This window comes from Pseudochaenichthys georgianus, chromosome 9 (genome assembly GCF_902827115.2).
Source record: "Pseudochaenichthys georgianus chromosome 9, fPseGeo1.2, whole genome shotgun sequence".
Classification (NCBI taxonomy): domain Eukaryota; kingdom Metazoa; phylum Chordata; class Actinopteri; order Perciformes; family Channichthyidae; genus Pseudochaenichthys; species Pseudochaenichthys georgianus.
In genome coordinates, this window is record NC_047511.1 from 25,898,329 (window position 1) to 25,925,078 (window position 26,750).

Sequence of the window (26,750 nt, forward strand, 5' to 3'; positions counted from 1 at the left end):
CAGATTTAGCAACAGTTGTCCCGAGAGGCCTATCATAAGGTACACACTTTAATTTTGATTTGATATTTACTGTATTTGCCATGTACTCTTTGTTAGCATTCCAGCTGTAAATGGCCCAGAGCTTCTATAATATTGAACCTATTACCCTGGGTGAGCACTGAGTGAATTTAAACTACTTTGACCGACAGTGTAATTTAATTGTATGGGATGCTCCAACAATTGAATGCTTACAAATATGCTTTTATTTAAAGTCCAAGCTTTAACTCCTTTAGGTCAAGCACCAAAACTGCTAGATCATACACTTGCCATTATGCAATGATGCAATAATGTTACTTCATCAGTTCTTCCTGTCTTTCAATGCATAAGCCGCAAGTTAGCAAAACATGAGGCTTTCTGGCCTAAATTGAAACCCCAGCTTCATCCAACCTGATGACAACACTATGATATCGATAGAGTCATTTAAAGACCAGCTGCTTCAAGCTCCTGAAGTTATTATACCACTGTTACAAAAACACCGGTCCATTTCATAGCTTTCTCCCAGAGCAAGTAACTGCAAGTTAAAAGGTTAAGTAGAAAAGTTGACCATGAGTTTAAGAGTTAAATTCAATATTTTGGGGAAAAAACACTTATGTGCTTTCTGGCAGATAGTTACCTCTCTCATAAAGATCCTTTCAAGCAACTGGTAGCAAGTTACCAACGCTTAACACAAAGGTGAGGGAAACCTCTATCTCTGTACCCCTGAGCTTTGGCCACTTCACTCTTTAGAGAACACTTACACACAATGCCTTTGTCCAAACACAATATGCACACAAACGTTCCTGCACAATCTCAGATATTAATCCAAATGTTGTAGATAACCATGCAGCAGTTCAAAGTCCTGCCTGTTTATATTCACATCTTGAATGAAGAGAAAATCTCTCTGGACCAAACACCATGGCTCCAGTCCCTCCAGGGAGAAAATAAAGGCGTCTGAGTGTGTGTGTGAATGTGTGCGTCATTGTGTGTGTCACAGCTTTGGAGAATAAATAAATAAGACAGAGCAGACGTTCATTGGCTTTGCAACACAAGCCGTATCAGTTTTGTCAATGTTTAGTTACATACAAAGAATATTTGCAATTAATATTTTTTTCAGGGCTCTATTCCCCGTCGTCACTGAAGCACGAGAGTCACATCACCTCTGGGAATTACAAGTGCATTTGAGTGTACTTTAAATATGTCAAAAATGATTCAATCTTTTTTTTCAATATGGCAATATAGTTTATACTCACATGAAAATATCCTAAGAAGTCAGCCAAGGATTTATTTAAAGAGTCATTGACCTGTCATGTATCTCTTTTTGCTTCTTCAAAAGGAATCCACAATTATCTTGTGTATAATGGGAGCTGACATTAAAGGAAAAGTTCATCAATTTGGAAAATATGCTTGTTTGTATTCTAACTGGAAAAAGCTCCCAATATAATAAATAGTGGGTAAGGTATTCGTAGATGTATAAACTGGTTTAATTATTTTTTTGGCAACCACTAGCAGTTTACACAACAGCTCTGCAGAGTTTGGTCATCTTACTGTGTCTGACATTACTCTTTCCCTAATGGAAATGATTTACAAACGCTCCTTTCTAATTCTTCCATACTAAATACTACATCAGTTCTTTCCACTTCTTTCCCTTGTACTCCCTTTCCACTCCTTTCGAGTCTGTCCACAAGCATGGGAACTTTCAGCAGGAGGGGGTTGTGTGTAGGCCGGAGCCTGAGAGGCTCGTCATTGGCCAAGAGGCAGGAACCACTGTGACATGATTGGCTGTGAGTCTGGGAGCTGTGAGCAGAGTTTCCTCCTTATTCCAGAGAGCGTCCGTGAGCAGCGGAGGGGGACTGGCTGTGGTAGAGATGCACACCAGATACTTCTGTTTGTTTTGGTTTCTTTGACTGGGACTTTCACAGAGGAAATTGAGGAACAGAAGATACTGTACGGAGCCCAGGAGTGGATTTATAACCCCTTTCTGGAACTTTCTCAAAAATATATAAAGTAAGTTTTATTTTGTTACCATTGTTCTTCTCTGTCACTAGTTATAACTGTAAGAAAGCAGATGTTCTTGCTGTGGGCTTACTATCGGAACCATATCACATAAAGAGAAACACATCAGTTATTGTGATGAAAACATTTGATACATAAATAATAACAAAGTCTTTACCAAGGTTTTATATTCTGAAATTAAAAGGTATGAGTGCATGTGCAATCGTGTGAACATGGTACATGCATGAGTGTTTATGTATATTTTCACATGCATGGGGATGCATGGCATGCACTTAGCTTTGTACATGTGTACATGCACTGAGAGTACTAACATCCTGTGTCTTTGAGGATGTAGTCTTGTGCTTTATGGGAGGCGACGATGCAGTGCGACTTCACGGTGACCAACCTCATCTGCAAACTTGTCATAGCAATGCTTTGCATTGACTGAGTAGCTCAAGGACTCCCCTCCCAAAATCTCCTGGTGTGACTTTCAGGCTGCAGGTAGTCGGCTATAAATAGGCCTGCTCCAAACTGTGCTGCAGTCACACATACATTTAGAGGTAACAAGAAATGACAGTCATTGTTTGGTTTTTTCAAGTTAGGAGCATTTTGATTCAGCAGTCACAATTTGACTCCGGTGTAAACACCTAAATGGTAAACAGAGCTAACCAGAGATGGACAGTTGAGTTAGACGATGAGATGATGATTAGAAGATGAAACCATGTATCAGTCAGTCAGTGTGTGTATGTGTGTGACAAGTGTTAGCCTGTCTCAGAGTTGAATGTTTAACAGTAGAGCAATACTCAGCAACTGCCTACGATTCCCTTTAAGGTTATCACTTCTGCTGCTCCCTCAAACAACAACTCCCTTGATGCCATGGAAATACTTATCAATAACTATTCAAAGCACCTTGCTATAGCATGCGGCAGACAACCTGTCACAGTCCAAGATTGTAGCTCTGTCTTGTTATGATGTGTACTTCTAAACACAAGAAGAGTGGGTTCAAAAACGTACATCATATCAGTACACACAGATTAGACCAAGGAGGATTTCATGTTTTAGCCAGTTAACAAAGATTTAAACCTGTTTATGTGTCAAATGTGTTATGAAGATTGTAACTTATTTTGAAGCAAACTAAAGATGAAATCTTATAAATTGTGGGTATGACATAAGGAGAAACAGTGTGTTTTCACCGGTTTTCACCTGACCTTTGTTCTTCAGAACAGGGGACTCAGCCCGCTGTTTTACCTGTCTGTCAGCCTGATGGTCTCAGAGCCCTTTTATTGCAGCGTAGAACACAGGGAGCCTTGTGTTGTACCTGACCTCGACTATGCAAATCATACTGTCGGACTGGCAGCCAGCGATGCACTCCACCTCCACGTGGACGAGTCCACAAGATGAGAGCACAACGCAGAGATCATTGTTTCACCTGAGCATCACCTGAGTGCAGAGATAGAGACTCACAAGCTGAAACAGACTCTGACCTACAGTATATGACAGAGGAGTACACACACTCCTCCTCCCTTCTAGTTCTGTGATGAAGCGTTTCCTGCGCAGAGATATGAACAAGTCAGAATTAGCTGCATAATGCATGGCTGTGCTGATTTGACAGTTATTATAAAACCACAGCATCAGAGGAAATTCTTAGCACACATTATTTTTCTTCTTCTTATATTATTCGTATATCCTTTTTGGTAGGTTGCCGTCGATTTTCTGAATCGGTGTTGTTGCTTGCCAGAGCGAATGAATGGGAGCAAAGAGTAATGAGCTTGGCTCGATGTACTTCATGTGTACTCTAGAGTCTACGGGGACAAACAGCACCTGCGTTGCTACTGATTTATTAGTATCAGTCTTCTGAAAAATGATCTCTGGAACTGTGTGTGGATGCACTTAAGCTATTGTCTCAACTGTTAACAAGTCTTTGTTATATTCAGATGGCTCAAGCAGCTGAGTTATACAGAGTGATTGGGCTTTTATGAGTTTCCAGAGGTAAAAGGTCAGGGAGCAACATTGGAAGACTGCAGCGTTTGGTGCCAACAAAGTCAAATGTCACAGGTTTCCCTGAGTTATTCTTGACATTTTACAAGTGGGAGTTAATGGAAAATGTTTATCATTTGCTTCCGAAAGCATATTCATTACTGTAATAAAGTCAGTGTTTGTTTTCCTCCCTTTTTCTGGCAAGGGTAAGCAAAGGTCCTCTAAAGCAATGTACACACACACACACACACACACACACACACACACACACACACACACACACACACACACACACACACACACACACACACACACACACACACACACACACACACACACACACACACACACACACACACACACACACATATGCAAGCAAGGCCATGAGCATTTACTTATCTTTTTTATTGGATACTCTGTTCCCAAAACAATGAGCAGGAAATTGCTTGTGTTCTCAGGGCTTTAAGCGGCCATTCTTGGACTCTGCTGGTGTTTGGAGCTTCAGTAATATTTACTAGGCAGGTTGATTGATTGTAAAAGTCAGATCCTTTTAAAGAAATGCTTGAAACACATCTTCATCAATTACCTTTATATCTGTTTTTAACTTTAAAGTGACAGGAAACAGGTTTTTGGAATCAAGATTGGTTTGTTGCTTAGGCAAATGATGTTCCCTGCCTCCAGATGTTTGGCAAAATTGTCATGAATCCTATGACGAATGTGCTGTTTGATATTTAAAACAAGACGTGTGACTTTTGAACCTTTATTGGACTCTCTCCCCTTGCACACCCTTAAAAGGCAGCCCCAACGGCATGTCTTGAGACCATCCCATGACACATAATGAGTTAAAGGGCCCATGTCATGCTTTTCCGGTGATTACCCGTCCCCTTGTGTATTATGAAGGTTGTTATGCATGTAAACGGTCTGCAGAGTCAAAAACCCTCAAAGTACACCCTGTAGCGAGTAAAACTCTAACACAGACCTCCCCAAAACGCCTCGTTGGAGATTTCTCATTGTCCAATGTTTTTTTCCTGGGTATCGTGACGTGCCCTTACCCAAATGAACAACAAATGACTGGATTGGTCAGGAGCTCCTACAAGCCGTTTAGAACAGAGTGAAATTCAGTGAATACACATACTATACAGAGATGCTGTATGAGAAACCAATGTGATTTTGGAAAATTGCACAATTTAAATCTATTCTAGTAGACCTCAACAATGGAATTAGGATCAGTAGAAATGGCCATGACATGGGACCTTTACACAGAACAGACATGTCCAAAACTTGGACAGAGAAAAAGATACAAGAAGATACATTGTCTCCCTGTCTTCCTCTTTGTCTTTTCCTCTCTCTGTAGTAGAGCCAAACATACCCTGACCTTCAGCACAGCTGGATGGTATCAAGGAAACCACAACACACTGTCTTACTACCAATCTACTGTCATGGTCAGCATTGGGGCTGCGTCAGATAGCCTTATACTGATGTCATCCACACCAACAGGAGCAGGGACTGACGAAACAAATGACGAGGATCTCTGCCCCTGCAGCAGCATCTGTGTGCGATAACTTTGTTTCGTTAGGCAGGAGGAATGACCTCTCAGGGACCTGAGAAGAATTGTAAGAAGAGGAGAGAAACAGCTTGTGCATACTACTCTTTTGTATTTGCCTTTCCCCTGTCAATGTGTTTGTTAGTTATTTTGTTTTTTAAATAAAGAGCAAAAGCCTAGCCTACTTTTATAGATGCAAAGCTAGTGATCTGGGATCTGCCATTATCTGGATTGTGTAGGGAATAGGCGGGGGGGCCTGATGATGTCTCAAGAGAATGATGGTATGCACTGGTCATCTTTTGATCATCTCTCGCACGGCATATCCTGGTGCTTTGTTTAACGAACAGAGAATACTTAGTTTTCCAAAACTTGCCGTTAGCAACTGTTGACATTTTCTATGTTTAGACTGGGTCATGGCAGTGCTCTTAAAAACATGAGTTGTAGACAGAAGACGACAGAAGCTTTGTGCTTCTGCATAATGGGGGAAATGTTTTCCTTTAAAAATCCAACCCAACTTAGTTTTTTAACTTCACACACACACACACACACACACACACACACACACACACACACACACACACACACACACACACACACACACACACACACACACACACACACACACACACACACACACACACACACACACACACACACACACACACACACACACACACACACACACACACACACACACACACAGTAGAAAGGACAGTGAAATGAGTGCTTCTCCATGGAGATCAAGCACCTGGACAGTGTTGTACTGTAACATACAGTTTGAACTTGTCTCTTACTGAGAAGTGTTGGCAGTTCTTAGAGTAAGCACACGCCGCAGAGTAATTGGAATTAAGTGCCTTTGACAGCTAGTGTTTGTGCAAGGAAGGGATGAATAAACATATGGGGTGGCACATGGATAATTTGATTTCCCTGCAACAAGGCCAAAAAGAACGCACTTGAGCTCATCCCTAATATTTGCATTGAGCCTTCACCTTCTTCTGCATTATGTCCACTAGTTAAATGCTTTCCTGCCAGTAAAAACGGCTTGCTAGTTTGCAAGAGTTCTATTCAAACAAGGCACTTAGTCAGGTGACCAATTTTATATCATTCCATGGGCCTCATAAGAACCCTGTTTGATGTAGGACTGTGGATGGAGTAGAGCCAGCTAGCATTACATCATTACATTACATCAGGTTTCATAGAGCTAAAACATTTCAAGTGCTACTCAACTGGCTTTAGATAAGCCAGTCCTTTATTAGTATATAAGTGCTTTGTTAGTAATTGTACTGCTCGAAGTGGAGTCGAAAGAGATGAGTTTTTAGTCTGCGCCGGAAGATGTGTAAGCTTTCTGCTGTCCTGATGTCAATGGGGAGCTCATTCCACCATTTTGGAGACAGGATAGCAAACCGACATGTTTTTGCTGATGGGAACTTGGGTCCCCCTTGCAGTGTGGGTGCAGCGAGCCGTTTGGCTGATGCAGAGCGGAGTGCACGTGCCGGGGTGTACGGGTTAACCATGTCCTGGATGTAGGAAGGGCCAGATCCATTCACAGCATGGTACGCAAGTACCAGTGTCTTGAAGTGGATTCTAGCAGTTACTGGAAGCCAGTGAAAGGAGTGGAGGAGCGGCGTGGTGTGGGAACATTTAGGAAGGTTGAAGACCAGACGAGCCGCTGCATTCTGGATGAGCTGCAGAGGTCGGATGGCACATGCAGGTAGACCAGCCAGAAGGGAGTTGCAGTAGTCTAGGCGTGAGAAGATGAGAGCCAGAAGTTTCGAAGTGTATCTGCAGTAGCGGGTTATTGCAGCGATGTTTGCAGTGAAGGACAGGTTGTTATCTAGGATCACATCCAGATTCCTTGCAGTCTGAGTCGGGGAAACAACAGAGGGGCCAATGTTGATTGTCAGGTCAAGAGTGAGACACTTTTTTCCCGGAAGAAAAATCAGTTCAGTCTTGTTAAGGTTGAGCTTGAGGTGGTGAGCAGACATCCACTGAGAGATGTCTACTAGACAAGCAGAGATGTGTGCGACAACCTGGGTTTCAGAACGGGGAAAAGACAGAATTAATTGAGTGTCGTCAACGTAGCAGTGGTATGAAAAACCATGCGGGCTAATGACTGATCCGATCAAGTTTGTGTACAGAGAGAAGAGAAGGGGACCAAGAAAAGAGCCCTGAGGGACCCCTGTAGTTAATTTACAAGTGTCGGACTCGGACCCTGTAGGTGCGGTCTTTAAGGTATGAGGTGAGGAGGGAAAGTGCAGAGCCTGAAACTCCAAGTTCTTGGAGAGTGCGAAGGAGGATCTGATGGTTCACTGTGTCGAATGCAGCAGACAGGTCCAGAAGGATGATGACAGAGGAGAGGGAGGCTGCTTTAGCAGTGTGCAGTTCCTTAGAGACAGCAAGGAGAGTAGTTTCTGTAGAGTGACCTGCCTTGGAACCAGACTGGTGGGGATCCAGAAGGTTGTTCTGATGGAGATAACAGGAGAGTTGTTCAAAGACAGCGCGTTCAAGTGTTTTAGACAGGAATGGGAGGAGAGAGACAGGCCTGTAGAGGGGGAAGGGGCTCTGGGGTCGAGGAGGAGGGTGGAGAATATAGAAAATATTTTTGGAAGAATGGATCTTATCTTGAAAGAAAGTGCTTTTTGCCTGAGAAATTGAAGATGAGAGAGAGGAGAGATTGATAGAGTAGGAGGTTGTCAGGGTGTTTGGATTTCCACCATTTCCGCTCGGCTGCCCGAAAGATGGTTCTATTAGCATGCAGTGCATCATTTAGCCAGGGAGCAAGAGGACAGAGAGAGTCCAGAGAGGATCAAAGAGTCGAGAGGAGAGTTTCTGCAGCAGAGTTTGGAGGCAGAAGTTGGAACGAGTCAGACGAAGGGAGGGCTGAGAGCACAGATGAAGTAAGAGTAGAGGGGGAGAGGGAACGAAGGTTACGGTGGACAGGTGCAGAATTAGAAGAGATTAGTTTGTTATGTTTGGAGAGGGGTAGAGAGAATGATATGAAAAAGTGATCAGAGGTGTGGAGCGGGTTTACAGAGAGGTTAGAAGTAGTGCAGTTCCTTGAGAATATGAGATCAAGGACATTGCCAGCCTGTCCTCTCTGAAGAACAAGCACCTTACCGTGGTAGAGAGGTTTGTGTGCCCTGATGAACCTGGGGGCTGTGTTGTCTGGAACCTTGTGTTCCTGGTAGGGTCTTCCATGGCAAATTGGTCTCAGGCAAGGGGCCAGACTAAGATTGGTTCAAAAGACCACATGAAAGAAAAACCAAGAAGTGAGGATACCCGGCCCGGAGGAAGCCCGGGGTCCCCTTCTGGAGCCAGGCTCAGAAGGAGGACTCGTCGGCGAGCGTCTGGTGGCCGGGCTTGCCACGGAGCCCGGCCGGGCACAGCCCAAAAAGGCAACGTGGGCAACACCTCCGCTTCTCCGTCCCGCGGGCCCACCAACTACGGGAAACAGCGATGGGGTCGCGTGCGCTGCCAGAAGGGTGGCAGTGAAAGCAGAGGGTCTCGACAGACCAGACCCGGGCGACAGAAGCTGGCTTTGGGGACATGGAACGTCACCTCTCTGGGGGGGAAGGAGCCGGAGCTTGTGCGGGAGGTGGAGCGTTACCAGTTGGATCTGGTTGGGCTCACCTCTACGCACAGCGTCGGCTCTGGAACCTTACTTCTGGATAGGGGTTGGACTCTATTCTTCTCTGGAGTTGCTCAAGGTGTGAGGCGCTGGGCGGGTGTGGGGATACTCACAAGTCCCCGGTAGGGTGCTTCGTTGTTGGAGTTTACCCCAGTGAACGAGAGAGTCGCCTCCCTACGCCTGCGGGTTATGGGGGGGGGGGAAACTCTGACTGTTGTGTGTGCTTATGCACCTAACAGCAGTTCGGAGTATACAGCCTTCTTGGAGACCCTGGAAAGAGTCCTGTATGGGGCTCCTGAAGGGGACTCTTTAATCTTGCTGGGAGACTTCAACGCACATGTGGGCAATGATGGAGACACTTGGAGGGGCGTGATTGGGAGGAACAGCCCCCCTGCTCTGAACCGGAGTGGTGGTTTGTTACTGGACTTCTGTGCTAGTCATGGATTGGCCATAACAAACGCCATGTTCAAACATAAGGATGCTCATAAGTGTACGTGGTACCAGAGCACCCTAGGCAGAAGGTCCATGATCAATTTTGTTATCGCATCATCAGACCTGAGGCCGTATGTTTTGGACACTCGGGTAAAGAGAGGGGCGGAATTGTCAACTGATCACCATCTGGTGGTGAGTTAGGTCGAGTGGCGGGGGAAGCCTCTGGATAGACCTGGTAAGCCCAAACGTGTAGTTCGGGTGAACTGGGAACGTCTGGAGGAGGCCCAAGTTCAGGAGGCCTTCTACTCACACCTCCGGCGGAGCTTTTCGGCATTCCTGTGGAGGTTGGGGACATTGAACCAGAGTGGTCGGTGTTCAAAGCCCCTATTGCCGAAGCCGCGGCGGGGAGCTGTGGTCTCAAGGTCTTAGGTGCCTCAAGGGGCGGTAACCCTCAAACCTCCTGGTGGACACCGGTGGTCAAGGAAGCCGTCCGACTGAAGAAGGAGGCTTTCAGGGATTTGTTATCCCGAGGGACTCCCGAGGCAGTTGCAAGGTACCGACAGGCCCGAAGGGCAGCAGCCTCGGTCATGGCCGAGGCAAAGCAGCGGGTGTGGGAGAAGTATGGAGAAGACATGGAAAAGGACTTTCGGGCGGCACCCACCAAAGTTTTTCTGGAAAACTGTCCGACACCTCAGGAGGGGGAAGCAGGGGACCATCCAAGATGTGTACAGTAAGGATGGGATGTTGTTGACCTCAACTGATGGAGTGTTAGGGCGTTGGAAGGAACACTTTGAGGAACTCCTCCCGACAACTCTGCCCTCTATGTTAGAGGCAGAGCTGGAGTATGACGGGGGATCAACACCAATCTCCCTGGGGGAGGTCACTGAGGTCGTCAAACAACTCCACAACCCCGGGGGTGGATGAGATCCACCCAGAAATGCTGAAGGCTCTGGGTGTTGAGGGACTGTCATGGTTGACACGTCTCATCAACGTTGCGTGGAAGTCGGAAACAGTACCGAAGGAGTGGCAGACCGGGGTGCCAATTACAGAGGCATCACACTACTCAGCCTCCCCGGGAAAGTTTACTCTAAGGTACTCGAAAGGAGGGTCAGGCCGATTGTCGAACCTCAGATTGAGGAGGAACAATGCGGATTCCGTCCTGGTCGTGGAACGACGGATCAGCTTTTTACTCTCGCAAGGATCCTGGAGGGGGCCTGGGAGTACGCTTATCCGGTCTACATGTGTTTTGTAGACTTGGAGAAGGCGTATGACCGAGTTCCCAGGGAGTTATTGTGGGAGGTGCTGCAGTAGTATGGGGTGAGGGGGTCTCTACTCAGGGCAATCCAATCGCTGTACTCCCAAAGCGAGAGCTGTGTCCGGGTCTTCGGCAGTAAGTCGGACCCATTTCCGGTGAGGGTTGGCCTCCGCCAGGGCTGCGCTTTGTCACCAATCCTGTTTGTAATATACGTCGGATTTCGAGGCGTAGTCATGGGGGAGGGGGTCTGCAGTTCGGTGGACTAAGGATTGCACCACTGCTTTTTGCAGATTATGTGGTTCTAATGGCTTCATCGGTCTGCGACCTTCAGCACTCACTGGATCGGTTCGCAACCGAGTGTGAAGCGGCTGGGATGAGGATCAGCACCTCCAAATCTGAGGCCATGGTTCTCAGCAGGAAACCGATGGACTGTCCACTCCAAGTAGGGAATGAGTCCTTACCCCAAGTGAAGGAGTTCAAGTATCTCGGGGTCTTGTTCTCGAGTGAGGGAACAATGGAGCATGAGATGGGCCGGAGAATCGGAGCAGCGGGAGCGGTACTGCAGTCGCTTTACCGCACCGTTGTGACGAAAAGGGAGCTGAGCCAGAAGGCAAAGCTCTCTGTCTACCGGGCCATTTTCGTTCCTACCCTCACCTATGGTCATGAAGGAGTCATGACCGAAAGAACGAGATCGCGGATACAAGCGGCCGCAGGGTGGCTGGTGTCTCCCTTTGGGATAAGGTGAGAAGTTCGGCATGGAATTCAAAGGTGGAAGGAGTGAAGTTAGGTAGTTGGTATAAGGAAAAGCTCAATTTGGGAGAGACATCAGGTAGGATTTGCTGGCTAAGTTACCACTTACATGTAAAACTCACTCTGAAACACACATCCAATGCCGATGGACAAATGTTTGATCTTAAAATAAAATGTACATGTGGCAGCTTGCTTTATCTTTGACATCATCATAACAATTAATCTGCCAAGCTTGTTGGTTTATGCCATTTGAGTATTTATTCCATATCCTTGATATCAGACAGCAGCTGCCTACACTAGTATATCTAACAAGTTAAATCAAAGAGCCAACTAGTGTAGGCAGCTGCCATCTGATATCAAGGATATGGAATAAATACTCAAATGCATACATGCCAACCTTTCCAAATCCAAAAGAGGTAGGTTTGCGCACGGCAAATGTGCACGCCCAAATTAGGTAATCAGAAGAAATGGAACCCCAGTAATGACATGTATAAGGATATAAGGATTGTAGCAGACATCCTCGTGGATTCATCTTTTTATTACAGACACATGCATTTCCTAACATTCGGTCTATATGCTGTAAAATGTATTATCTCTTCGATTTACACACGGCATCTATTGCACGTCTGTCCGTCCTGGGAGAGGGATCCCTCCTCTGTTTGCTCTCCCTGAGGTTTCTCCCATTTTTTCCCCTTAAACTGTGGGTTTTCTCCTTGTACGATGTGAGGGTCTAAGGATAGAGGGTGTCGTTTTTCTCATACTGATATTCTGAACAATCTGTGCTGTTGTATTTGCTGTAAAGTGTCTCTACTGTAGGCTATTTTTATTATATGTACAGCACTTTGGCTCGACCAAAAGTCGTTTATAAATGTGCTATATAAATAAAACTTGATTTGATTTGATTTGATGTATAAACCATGTATTTAACATATATTGCATCATTTTATGCATTTTTCAGAAAAAATGGTAGTTTGGTAAACAGTGACACCAACGACATGGCTGGTCTGTAAAATGCCCGAAAAGTAAAAGAATGGGAGATAAATATCCCAAAGTCTCCACATTTTATTATTTTTGTAATGTGCTTCTGGTCCTCTTTCAGTTGAGACAGTGTAGATGAAGGATGTGTCAGGATGTAGAACTCTTGTGTGAACATTGGATAAAGCCAGGTTCATATTCTTGTTTCGTGTTGTTGACATATTAGAGTCAAAGGTTTGCACAGAGCGAAATATCTTTGTGTTGCGCCATAAATCAGAAAATACTGCATTAAGTCATTTCCTATTTTTTTTTACAAATAATGTACAGGCTTTCAGATTGCTGTAGTTCACTAAACACAAACAGAGACATTAACGACATGTGTGGTGTTGAAAATGTCAGAAAAAGGGAAAGAATGGGAGATAAATATCCCCAAATCTCAAAATTGTATTATATGTTTTGTGTGTTTGTGGTCCTCTTTCAGTTGAGATACTGTAGGGGAAGGATGCTTCAGGAAAAGACCAAACACTGGATGTATTTCTGTCGCCAACATATGTTTTGGAGACACTGATATTAACGGGAAAACCCTGCAGGACTCAAATGCCTCGTCTCTGTTCCCTTAAACTCATTTGGGAGTGATTACCCCCGGTCTCCACGTTGTTTCTCTTTCAGAAACACAGAGGACTGTTTGTATGATGGGATCACAGACACGCTGCAAACGGTGTCCACCAAAAGTCGAGTCCAGTGTATATGGAGTGTAATTTTTATTTGTTATAGTTTGGGAAGATTGAAAATCGGTAGGGAAAGTCAGCTAAGTCGGTAGAAATATGTCAAAAGCGGTAGGCTACCGCCCAAATCGGTAGGGTTGGCAGGTATGCAAATGGCTTGCCATACTTGCTTCACTCGCTGCACACATGGTCAAACTAAAGCTTGTATGGGATTATAATCAGTTACATATTTTAAAAGAGGATGTATATTGGTTGGATTTCAGGATTTGGTTAAATCACCCTAATTTTACTTGACACATATTCAGAAATAGTACTTTCCACATGTGTGCCCTTTAATGCTTATTTTGACAGCATACAATGCTGAGTGTGGCATGTAGGTGGGTTAGGGTTAGGGTTAGGGAAAGCCTATAGATACATAATATTAATTTAATTCAACATAATTCAGAGGTTTAAAATTATTACACGTAATCTGTTTACTGAAATAGCATAGAATAAATTCTGCCCATCTCTTTCTCACACATGTTGTTGTCAGTGCCACAATACAGTCCCAATAATAGTACATCCTCACTTCTATCTGAATGAACACCATAATATTCACATCCATTGTATCTGTTTTTCATTCATACAAAAAGGTGTGGGATGGAATTTCACTTTACACAGAAAAACAAAATGTTTCCTCAAAATTAGTTTCCACTCTTCCTGGTTTCATCTGTCTGCTGGTTCAGACTAGGTAGATGATTTTTGCAGTAAAATGTCACTTTCTATTTAGCCTTCTCTCTGTTTGTCTGAGTGGGTGGAAGAGTATTCAGTGGATATCCAGTGTCTAATTCCATGTGACTGTCTGAGGATGTTGGCTAACAGGCCTTGGGCGGCAGACATAACATGTAACATAGAGACTTGTTTGCATGCTCTGTCTCATAAATCGGTTAAACAAATGTTCAAATTATACAGGAGCAGGGTTTTAAAAAACGTACCGTATACCATTTGATTAATAGAGTAGATGTATCATTTTACTGAATGCCTGCAGTATGAACTCTGTGCTTTACTGCATACACAGGTCACCTATCATGGAGTTAGTGTAGTTTTGACTGAAATTAGCTTTTGTGAAGTTTAATTAATCATATAATTGGCTTGCTGACAACACTGGGTTAAATAATGTTTGTTTTCTTTACATTATGCACTAATTCCATGGTTTAAAAAGCTGAGGGGAATAGAGAAATAAATCTGTTCTGCCATTTTACTTTGAGCCCTTAATTAATGGGAAATGGTTTCCATGGATGCGCAAATTGGGTTACCCTATCTGATGGAAAATATTTGGTTGAATGGTTGTCTGTTATTACATAGACAAGATGTCAGCATTTCTGTGGTTTGATTCTGCTTCAAACGGGCAAATAAGATCATTGCAGGGGTTCACTGGATAAATCAGCCCTGCCCTAACTGTATTTCTGCCACTGGAAATGTTTTTATAAAAACAGGATTACAGATATGCAATCAGCTTTCTGGCTCCCCTGATATAATCCAGGCCGAACTAGGCCTCAAAGGGTGTGCCTACTTTACATAACATGACGATAAATCAGCAACAGCATCTCACCTTTTGAGCAGCAGAGTTTTGGCAGCCCTTTCTTGAGCGGAAGTTTGTCTGCTTTGCTTATCTTAACCCAGCATAACAATCACACAACCTGCTGAGAGAAGGGAGCTTCTCCACAGGCAGAATAATAAATGTAAGGAATTATTATTATTATTATTAAATTATTATTAGAATACACCACCACCTCACACACCATCATCGCTGTGCATCACATGTTTAAGGACAGCTCAGCTGATTTTAACCACTTTATGTGCAATTGTGACACTGCAATGTGTTCTTGACTACAGTTAAATGGAGTCAAGTGACTTTGTTTAAATCTGATGCTAAATGTGATTTATCTGTGGTTTGTTATACATAATAAAAACTGGATGTTGCTAAAACCCAGGGCTGGAGATGAGACTTTGAACATAACAGCTTAAGAACAAACAGCCCCTTAAGATACAGTACACTAAGATAAATTGGTACAACTGCGATTTGGTATAGAAACTAATACATTTGTTTTTTGTGATTGCCTGAAATAACTGTTCACCTTTTTTTTTTATTGTATTCATTCTGAGGCGTTCAGAATCAGAATCAGAATACCTTTATTAGTCCCACAGAGGGGAAATTTGCAGCGTTACAGCAGGAAAGAGCCACAGACAGCTTTGTGTTGCATATCTTACATGCGTTAAAAAAAGTACTAAGTTATAATATAATAAACAAACAACACAACAATATGCTAAAAAAGTACTAAATTATAATATAATAATCAATATGCTAAAAAAAGATAAAAACTAAAAAAGTTACATAATTTTCAAAAATACAGATCAAAAACAAATCAAATCTACAAATCAAATCCTGTAGCAGTTCTTAGGATTTAGCAGCCCGGTATATATTACAGTTATTAAAGATGGCATATGTAAAGTATATATTGCACATAAAGCACATATTGCACATAGATTGACGGTATTTAACAGCAGCAAGTTACACAATTTACAAAATACACGATACAGCCAGGTATAAATTACACAGTTATTAACGGCATATATATATTGATTGATTTAGTGGCCAGGTATAAATTACACAGTTATTAATGGCATATATATATTGCACATATAGCACATTGCACAAAGTTGGTTTGTATTTAGCAGCAAGGGGTGTTATAGTGTTGTGGTGTGTGTAGGAGTGTCTACTAGGGGCAGTGCTGGTTGTAAAGTCTGACCGCTGCAGGAAGGAAGGACCTGCGCTATCTCTCCGTGAGACAGCGGGGGTGCAGCATCCTGTCGCTGAAGGTGCTGCACAGTGAGGACAGGGTGTCCTGGAGGGGGTGGGAGACATTGTCCAGCAGGGAGGACAGCTTGGCTGCCATTCTCCTGTTTCCCACCCAGTGTCCAGAGGACTCCCCAGGACAGAGCTGGCCTTCCTTACCAGTCTGTTCAGTCTCTTCCCATCAGCAACCGAGATGCTGCTGCTAGAGATGTCCCGATCCGATCACGTGATCGGGGATCGGAGCCGATCACGTGATTTCACGATCGGGGATCGGGATTTTTTCTCTTCTTTTTTTTATAAAATATTTTTCTTTTATTTAATGTTACAAAACAAAAATGACCATGTTCACGTCTTAAAGTCATCCTGAGGACTTAGTTTTGGTTTAAAATTACACAACATCATGTATGTGTTGCTTTCTTTGGGCTTGTTTTCAGACCTGGTTGCTTATTCCTCTCAAATCTGGCAACAGAGTGGGCGCAGTGTCTAATAGTAGCAGTAAGCTAACGAGAGGCTACGTTCAGCTGGTGACTCGGGACAGAGAAAATGTCAGGAGTTTGGAAGTATTATAAAATTGAAAGCGAAGGCAGTGTAACAGCCAGATGCAATGTTTGCAAGGCAGAGGTTCCGCGTGGTGGAAAGAACAGAGCTACGTTCAACGCGACCAATCTAATACGCTACCTGAGAAACAAACACCAACAACAACACGGCGAGTACACAACGGCCACTCGGGTAACGGCACTGAAACAACCGACACTTTCAGAGACTTTTAAAAGGAAAGAGAAACTGCCCCAGAACAGTGAAAAGGCCACAAAGCCAAGATAGCTGAATTCATCGTGTTGGATGACCAGCCGTTACCTTTTTTTTCTCTTAATGCATTGCATAAAGATCGGATCGGGATAAATCGGTATCGGCAGATTGTCAAAATCAAATGATCGGAATCGGATCGGGAGCAAAAAAATTGATCGGGACATCCCTAGCTGCTGCCCCAGCAGCACCAGGGGGGGGGGGGGGGGAGTGTTGGCGCCGTCTGCAATCCACCACCAGCTCCTTGGTCTTCGCTGCGTTCAGCTGGAGGAGGTTCCTCTGGCACCAGAAGGTGAAGTCCTGCGTCAGCACCCTGTATTCCCTGTCATCCTCGTTGGTGATGAGGCCAACGATGGCGGAGTCGTCAGAGAACTTCTGCAGGTGACAGGTTGCTGTGTTGTGGGTGAAGTCTGCGGTGTATAGGGTGCCCTGGGGGGCACCGTACTGCTGATGATGGTGTCTGATTGACACTCCCTGGTCCTCACCTACTGTGGGCGTTTGGTGAGGTAGTCCAGGATCCAGGAGGTGAGGTGGTGATCCACCCCCGAGAGCTGCAGCTTGTCCCCCAGGAGTGAGGGCTGGATGGTGTTGAAGGCACTGGAGAAATCAGAGAACATGATCCTCACAGTGCCCCCAGCATTCTCCAGGTGGGAGAGGGACTTCTGCAGCAGGTAGATGGCTGGATATACATGATTGGCTTTTCTCAAGAATTGGTGATTCACCAAATTGTTCTCTAAATGACATCATTTATTGACTTACTTTAGACATCATTTTTAATCAATAATATTGTTATTCTTTGTACATTTTATATTCATAAATCCAAATGTATAAAAGCAAACCCTAAATTGTATGTAATTTTTAACTTATTTTTTTAAAGCACAACAAAAATGCAATCAACCCTTAAGGCTTAAAGCATAATTGAAAAAATAAGATTGATGTAAAAAGCCCTGGTCCTTTGTTATACTTACTTAACTTTAGTTTATTACTTTAATGTCGTGTCAATGTTTGCGATGTCAATTATTTTCCTCGGTAGGTATGCACCTGTCCCTTTCTATTTTTTTCGTTTTAGTCTCTGAAGGCCATGTTGTTTGTACATGCTTTTTTCCAACAGATAAAAAAAAAAAAGCTTCACTAAATAGGCCTACTCATGTGCGTGTAGTAGACAAGTGCACGACAACAAGCTTAAGTCAAATCTAATAAAGGTTAAAGAGATTATAGTTGTTCTTCAGTAGAAGACACGCCCCAAATATAGCCTATAGAGAGGCGAAGTCCCTCCCTTTCCGGGAGCCTCCATGGGACCCCGGAAGCGTAAAATTATACATTGAAGTCAATGGAGAGAGAAAGGTTATCTTTTGATCCCGTTTGAATTGTGCCACGAATGACACATATGATGTTTGTCAATTTAAAAGAATATTTTGCAAGTCAAAAAAAAATAATTTGTCGTTAAACTTGTAAGATTTCACAATCTCAATGTCTGCTCCCTGGATGTTCACTGGTGTGGGGGGGAGTGTTAGCGCCGTCTGAAATCCACCACCAGCTCCTTGGTCTTCGCTGCGTTCAGCTGGAGGAGGTTCCTCGTAAAACTGTGAAGTTACACATTTTTTTGTGTGAAACCGCTGAGTGAACTACAGGTCTCTGGTCTCGCACAATACGCGTCACCATCACAAAGACGGCCGTCACGTTAGCAAATTTCACCTGTTTCTTTCAGAATGAGAATAAAAGTATAAAAGGAGGTGAACATCACTACAAGTCTGGACACATTGAGAGCTGTACATAGACGAAAGGGGAGTTAGTCGGTTCTGTAAGAGCAGCGGGACCGGCTTTACAAGATGTTGGTGAGTAATATGAGTGCAATGTGTGTGTGTGTTAATGTCAGCTAGCTAACATTAGCTAACAAGGTACACTAACGTGTTTTGTTTCAGTAACTAGTTTTCTCCTTAAGAACTTCGTGTTCTCTGTGTATGCTGTGGATAACATTAGTGTTCACAAGAACAAGGTAAACTCCCGTGTTTTGTTTTAGTTGCTCTTCAGATTGAAGCGGCCAGTTTTATATCGACTATACTGTATGTGTGATCTCCTTTTACATCTCGTTGTGTCATTTGAGTTTATTTGCTGTGTGTAGATTCAAGGGTTTTGGTTATCTTGTCAATTTGTTTGGTTATCTAGGTACAGCTGTGTGTGACTCCCTCTGGTACACTGGTATGTGTTTTCCTAATGTAGAGAACATTGATTAATTAATAAACTACACACTGAGTCTAGATCCTGACCAAATCCTTTTTTATTGTTGATCAAATGTTTTTCAAAAATGTATTCATACACATTTAGAAAAATACAATGTACAATCACAACCAGTACAACACAAATTACAAAAAATACAGAAAAAACAAACAATAACAACAATCAGACAAGAGGACAAAACTATGGAAAAAGAACCCCTCCCACCCCCAGATCCGGACCATCCTTGTATTATTGCTCATTCAATCTATTATAGCATGCTAACAAACATGGTACTTACTTTATTTGTACAGATCTGCATGGGAGACGATGGCGCGATGCAGAGCGCTGTCTGTGATTGTGCACGGGGGATGTACAAATGCAGCCACGCTGCAGCATTGGCAATATGTGCCATGTGGCAGATCAGCTCCACAGATGTTGAGTGCCAGTGGAGGAAGCCTGGCACTTCCAAAGTAGTCCAGCCGGTGTCTCAACTTTACCAACAGTGAGAGGAGACATACAACCCACTGGCCAGAGACATCGCCACTGAGGATGCAGACTGGTTCAGGTCTGCACTGAGGGGCGCACAGTGTGGCATGGCATGGCTTTTGTCACCTGAGCCAGAGCCGCGGCCTCAACATCAGGCCATTGTCACCGTGCCGGAGCTGGTGAAGGGGCATGGGGGTCGGGGGCTTGAGGCAATTCTTGCCTCAATGCGACTGAGCAGAGACCAGCAAGCTGCCATCCAGACAGCCACCGGAGGACAGCGGACACATCCTCAGTGGCAGTTACACAGGCGGGGCAGGTTGACAGCCAGCAAGTTTGGTGCTGTGCTGCGGTCGGGACTTTCATCCACTCCATGCACGTCCCTCATGAAGAGGGTGCTCGGGGGGTACAACTTGGACGGAGTCATGGCTGTCAACTGGGGGGTTGTAAACGAGGCCGAAGGGGTGAAGGCTTTTGTGCAGGCCTATCAGGTGACAGTGTTCGAGTCTGGTCTCTTTGTGAGTGAGTCGGTGTTTTGGGAGCATCTCCCGATGGACTTGTGCAGCCACCTGCCCTGCTGGAGGTGAAGTGTCCACCATCATTATACATGATGGTGTATATAGGATGTATATATATATATGTGTATACATATCTGTAAATTGTATAATTTTATTTGATTTAAAAGTATTTTTGATCTCTCTGTCTATAAACACAAACTGAGTAAGATTGACAATAAAGTTGACTTTGAAAAATATATATATTCTTTATGAAAATAGTTGACTGTTGGAGAAATGAATCCAAATGAAACGTTGGACTGAACTACAACTACGCCTTTAAATCTCTACGGACTGTTTTTCAGTGGGATGGCAAGTTCCTATCTTTAAACATGTATTCGTTTTTTCTCAGAACAGATTTGATTTTCTGAAGTTAATTTAACTTTGCCGACCATGTAAGGTCATTATTAAAAAGGTACAATCAATTTGTTTAGGGTTGACTACAATAATGATAAACATTTCATTTGGATAATTTACTGACAGAATAAGAAACTCAATAATGCTCTACTCACCTGTTCCTTTTTATAAAGTGAAACAGTTGAAACGATAGATTTTAGTAAACTTAAAAACAACCTTCTCCAAAAGCTATCAAGGAATATACCGAATACTTATTTTAGAACTTTATTACATATTATTTGTATATAGTTTGAATGATCCATAAGTGACAGAAGCTTGTGTTTACACTGACCTGTTACTCATATATTAATGTCTTTGTAACTTCAGTAAACCACTACCTCACTCATTTCTTTCATTCATCACGGTTCAGTAAACTAAGTGATACATGAACCAGTTTAATCATTATAATAACGTAGGATTGCAACTCTTTGAAACTGTAGGTGGCTCTTAAAAGAGCCGTTGTGTTTGGGTGTGCTGGTCTCAGGTCAGTCTAAGCCCTCTCTCCTCGGATGCGGCGGGCCAGCTGGATGTCCTTGGGCATGATGGTGACCCTCTTCGCTTGGTTCATCTTACTGGGGGGCAGCTACATGGATGCCGGTGCAGTCCACAGTCATTGTGCAGTTGAAGGCAGAATGAATTTATTATTGACTCCGAATGAAGCACAACTTCATGTCATACAATACATTGACTTCATTTGTAATTGTGTAAAAAAATAAAGCATTGATTAGCAAGCAGGACCTGCAGGAACAGAGAATGGTGATGGATGGAGCTGGGAAGAGAGAAGAATAAAGAAAACAGATCAACTTTATTATCGGATATTAAAAATTCTATTTCAAAACAAGTTGCCGCTCCTACAGTTTTCTAGTGTGTAAAGATGATTTCACTTGACCTATGCAAAATATCACACTCAATACATGTGTGTCTCTGGGGGGTGCATTGTGCCTTTGATTTATATAAATAATATACCATAACCAAATACTATTACATACAGTGGAAATCAGGTTGCCAGAGCAGGTCAGTGTGCATGTTCCTCAGGGTCTCAGCAGTTACAGGTGAGGGAAAGGAAATAAAAGAGAAAACGGTCAATAACAACACTTTAAAGTAACAACACTTTGAATAATTATCTCTTCTAATAATTTTCTCTCAGTAATCACTCAACTACTGTCTTTCCAACAAACAGATTGACTCACCCTTACTGTCATCACAATGAAACACGTCCAGAAGAATGTCATGCAAAGCTCCCTACCTGCCTTCGACTCTCCCTGACTGCTTCCTTAGCACCCGGTGGATGGCGCGGTAGGCTACTCTTCAAATGTTTCACGAAATACTTACCATCATGACTACTCTTACTGTTTAAAATGTTGGTTTACTTCATGTAATAAAATAATAACTTCATGGTAAGGCTACTAAAAGTGACAAGGCTAAGTAATGTAATGCTAACTAACGTGCTCGCTACTCGTCGTTACTAGCTAGGTAGCTAACTTGACTATATATGTTCCATGCACAACATGTATATTACCTGATATGTCTGATCCAGCGACTCCTGGTCCTTTCATCAGACGGAAATCGATAGAACGAGCAAGTGGTATGATCACTTATGTGATTACAACCTGGTACAAAGCACACAGGCATCTTGTAAAAGTGAATTTATTTTTAGCAATCTCTTATTTATTGGAGGGAATAAATCAGTTATGAGATCTTCTTCTTCTTCTTCGCTTTAATTACGAGTCACAACCACTTGGAGCATTATCGCCTGTGACATCACTTACTCAGAATGGGATTTGTAGTCTTTGTAGTCGCGTATTTTTCATAGTCTTATATTTCAACAGTTTTACGACAAAATGTGACTTTTTTGACATGGAACTTATTGTTTAAGATTGAAAAACATCATATGTGTAGTTCGTGGCACAATTCAAACGGGATCAAAAGATAAGTTTTCTCTCTCCATAGAATTCCATGTAAATGTTTCGCTTCCGGGGTCCCATGGGCCGGAAGTAGATGGGCGTGACTTCGCCTCTCTATTTCTGAATGAAGGGTACTACCAGGGGCTAACATTAGCACGCCAGCTAGGATTTAAAAATGTAAAGATAGCTAGTAATGCAGAGCAGGATGTTTTTCTCCTTCTATGGTGGAGGCTAACCGATGAACGTTAGCCATATAACTTCAACCCATGCTCCAGTAGGGCCTAGCGCATTAGGCGCATTCACACTGCAGTACTTTTCCCACAAAGGTTCATGCGAACTTAGTTCATGCAAACTCTTTAGTTCGCATGAACTAAGTACAGATCGCGTTCACACCGGAAAAATTCCCTGGGGGTGGATTAGGCAAATGAAGCCGCTGACGTCACTTCTTCTTCTTCTTCTTCTTCTTCTTCTTCTTCTTCTTCTTCTTCTTCTTCTTCTTCTTCTTCTTCTTCTGCTTTGGGTTTACTGGCAGGCCGCAAACCACTTCACGGCGTATACTGCCGCCCAAAGTCCCCGGCCGGAAGTCCCCGGAGTTGGGGACTGGCTTCAGTAGAAGCTGCTGGGAGTCCCGCTCCCATGTTTTATTTTGTGTTGCCATAAGTTGGCCTCTCTGCGTTTCTGCGCAGGGCTAATGCTAATGCTAATAATTCTAATGCGAGGATAATAAAATGGCGGCTTCACAAAACTTTTTGGGAGTTTTACGGGGCGCGGTTTGCAATCCGCCCAGCCAATCAGAAATATAGCTAGTTTCTCACAAAAGAGCCGCTCGAAAGTCCCTGCTCTCTAGCAGGGACTTTCGAGGGGGTAAAAAGGTTCGCATGAACTAATTTTAGTACCGGCTCTTTTTGGTGTGAACGCGATCATGAACTAAGTTCGCATGAACCTTTGTGGGAAAAGTACCGCAGTGTGAATGCGCCTATTTCGTGGCATCTGCAGGCAGTGGCAAGTCTTTCCGGCATATGCCACAGAGGCCGCTACTCTGTGGTAGCTGTGGCAAGTACTTCCGGCATATGCCACAGATGCCACAACTTGCAGAGGCATCTGCCGCTGCTCAACGGGAGTTGCCACAAGATGCCAGAGTAACGGCCCGTCCACACTACAGCGCCAGCCAATCAAATCCCGTTTCGGAAAATCTGACAGCTCAAGCCGTAGCCAATCAAACCTCGTCTAAACTGGGAGAGATATCCCGCCGTTCATTTCTATATTTCAAAAAAAGTTGGAGGAGAAACTAATTATCGCTGTAGCAAATCACCCGGTTTTGTATGACCAGACCCTCTTCACCTACCGGGATACAAACCGGAGGAACCAGGCATGGAGGGAGGTGGCAGAGACAGTGGGTGAAACTGGTAGGTTTTCGCCTGTTTGGGGAGTTTATATATATATTGCTCCCATAAAATCCCCGGGGGTTTTTGCTTTGTATGTCGGGGGCGGGAGATTCATGTGATTGGTTGTTGGTCGCATTGCTTGAATAAAATCCCCAAGCTACAGACACGCCCAGCTCCAAGCTTTTTTTGAAGCTGTAGTGTGGACGCTCCGTACTGTATTCAGCTCGCGTTACATTTGATAAACAACTAATCCGAATACAGTTACTTTCGTAAACCTGAAGTGAATACATTTTGGAATACTTATTGGAATTATTGGTGGAAAAGTTTCCTCACAAAATGTATCCTAATATTCATTACCGGCAGAACTGTGTGCACACATGGATGTATAATAAGAGTGTGCACAGCGCAGCAGCATGTCTGTGAGGCCCCGCCCCCGCACGCAGATGAGAGAGAGATCTCTTTTTAAATATATTGAAAGTTAGAAACGGAGATGGTTCGATAAAACGTGCAAGATAACGTTTATAGCATTTCTTTATTGTCGAAATGATGACATTTCATAACTGGATCACATCAAAGTGAATGGCCTGCTGCTGCTGAAGGCATGGGGCAAATATAAGTCCTTTGCCTAATTTATAAAGTAAACCTAAGCATCTCACTAGCAGTGGCAACTGCAATCAGTTACAGCTGCCCTAAGTCTGTAGCCAAGTCTAATAACACCAGAGTAGACGTTCCTGTGTCAATACAGATATTTATTTGTTAATTATTTGTCTTTACTAGTCATAGGCTACACCTGGTTTATCGTAGCAAGCAGTGGAAACTCCCCTCAAGAAGCGACAATTGCCAAGGGCGTTGCAACCCTCACTTGCCAATATTTCATCATAAATAGCCTATAGCACGTTTGTTTATTTTATCAAACCATGCTCCAAGTAAAATTGAATATAAATGATAATGTATAATCTTTTTGAAAAATAGAGATCGCACATCAGTCCTGTGTACAGATCAGTTCGATAAAGTCATGCCTAAACAGTGACATTTTACACGATAAATACGGGTTTAGATAGCTGCATTTGCCACGGAAAGGCGAGTGGCAGCTACAGTAAACCTTCTCTTACTCTGGCATCTTGTGGCAACTCCCGTTGAGCAGCGGCAGATGCCTCGGCAAGTTGTGGCATCTGTGGCATATGCCGGAAGGACTTGCCACAGCTACCACAGAGTAGCGGCCTCTGTGGCATATGCCGGAAAGACTTGCCACTACCTGCAGATGCCACAAAATGCGCTTGCTGTCTCTCCCATGCTCCAAGCCGACACATCTCGGAGCAGCATAGATACTAGGCTTGTTTGAGACAAGCAAGACCTGCGCAGACCTGCGCAGTTGCGATCAACGTCTTGCTAGTGCGTTGCATGATGGTTAGTCATTTTGTCCGATTTGCTCTGGAGGCTCGCCCACATGAGACTTTGAAATCTCGCGGGACAAAGACGCCCGCAGCCTTGAGAGTGAGGCGAGGCGAGTTGGCGCAGTTGCTCTCCACGAGCTGCGGAAGCGAAATGCTTGATGGGAAACGGCTCGCTGGTATCTCGAGCTGAGCGCTCATTGGTGGTTTTTACCACGTGCTGCTGATGAAACTCTCCAATTGGCTGGCAAAAGTTTGTTGTTGTTTTGTGTCAGTTTTACGTCGCCACATCCATTCCCATTTTTCATCATTGTTCCACAATGTTTATCATCATGAAATTAATATCTATATATTTTATACTATACTACTTACCGTTTTCATACTTTATATATCTTGGCATATTCATACACACTGTTCATACTGCTCACAGGCTGATATCTAGTGTATTCATACCACTGTTTATTCATCATTCAATTCATTCTATATGTTATTCTGTAGATTGTGTACATTACTTTCCACTTCACTGCTTGTTGCACCTGGTTAGAAGCTAAACTGCATTTCGTTGTCTCAGTACCTGTAATATGTGCAATAACAATAAAGTTTCTCTTTAAGTAAAACCAAATCATTAAAATAAAATATATTGTAATGTAATGATTTGGTTTAACCTTATTTATTGAATACATCATTTAAAATGGCAAGATTACATCAAATTACATTCTCCATATAATACATGTGGGATTTCTATTGCATCCACTTCATCTGCAACGAAAAACGCCAACGCAATTTCCGCCATTGCAAACCCAGCCAGTCAAGCCGACTCCGAGTCCGAGCTGTCCGACTTAAGACGAGCTTTTTGACACCTCCCCCGGCTGCGATCGGCTACTCTCGTCTAATTTCGAGGCGAGCCGCAGGATAGTCGGATAGTTTAAAAATCAGCTCCTAAGTTCTAACCCTATCATCTATTCCTTGACCTCTGAGTGAAACGTCACGGGGTTAAGGGATAGTGGATAGGATAATTCAAAAGGACTTAGGAGAAGAGACTGCGGTACTTTAGAGAATCCGAATGCACTTTCACCATCCGACGTGTTTATGATGCGCGAGCGGACGACGTCATTGTGTGCGTCTGCTGCTGTGGGGAAACTATGGAAACCACAGTTTTCTATACAGCGGACTACAACATGGATGTTTAATAAGAACGAGGGACTACTGTAAACTCATCTAGAGACTCTGCACCATGCTCTGATGCTGCTGCTTTGCTTTATGAACGTGGACAACAGAGAAACATATTCTTCATGACCAAAGTTGGAATTGAAATAAAAAAGGAAAGTGAAACTTATGCTCGTCACCCTCTCCCTCCGGTCTTCCGGTTTAACTGGTTCCCCGATCAACTGGTTGACAGATGTGGAGGCGTGGCCTTCGACTGAAATACACATTTAGATCGCTTCTTCTGTCGTTTACATGAATCTTTTGGTATATTTAGCTGGA

General features: G+C 43.5%; 1 protein-coding gene across 1 annotated transcript in view; it reads left to right on the forward strand.

Moving 5' to 3' along the window:
• Positions 1 to 1,858: 1,858 nt before the first annotated feature.
• The window catches only part of pde4d (phosphodiesterase 4D, cAMP-specific), a 254,346-nt gene continuing 229,454 nt past the window's right edge, over positions 1,859 to 26,750 (forward strand). Inside the window, exon 1 of the mRNA XM_034090876.2 lies at positions 1,859 to 2,022. The gene's annotated coding sequence lies outside the window, so the exon portion shown is untranslated. The remainder of the gene's footprint in view (positions 2,023 to 26,750) is intronic.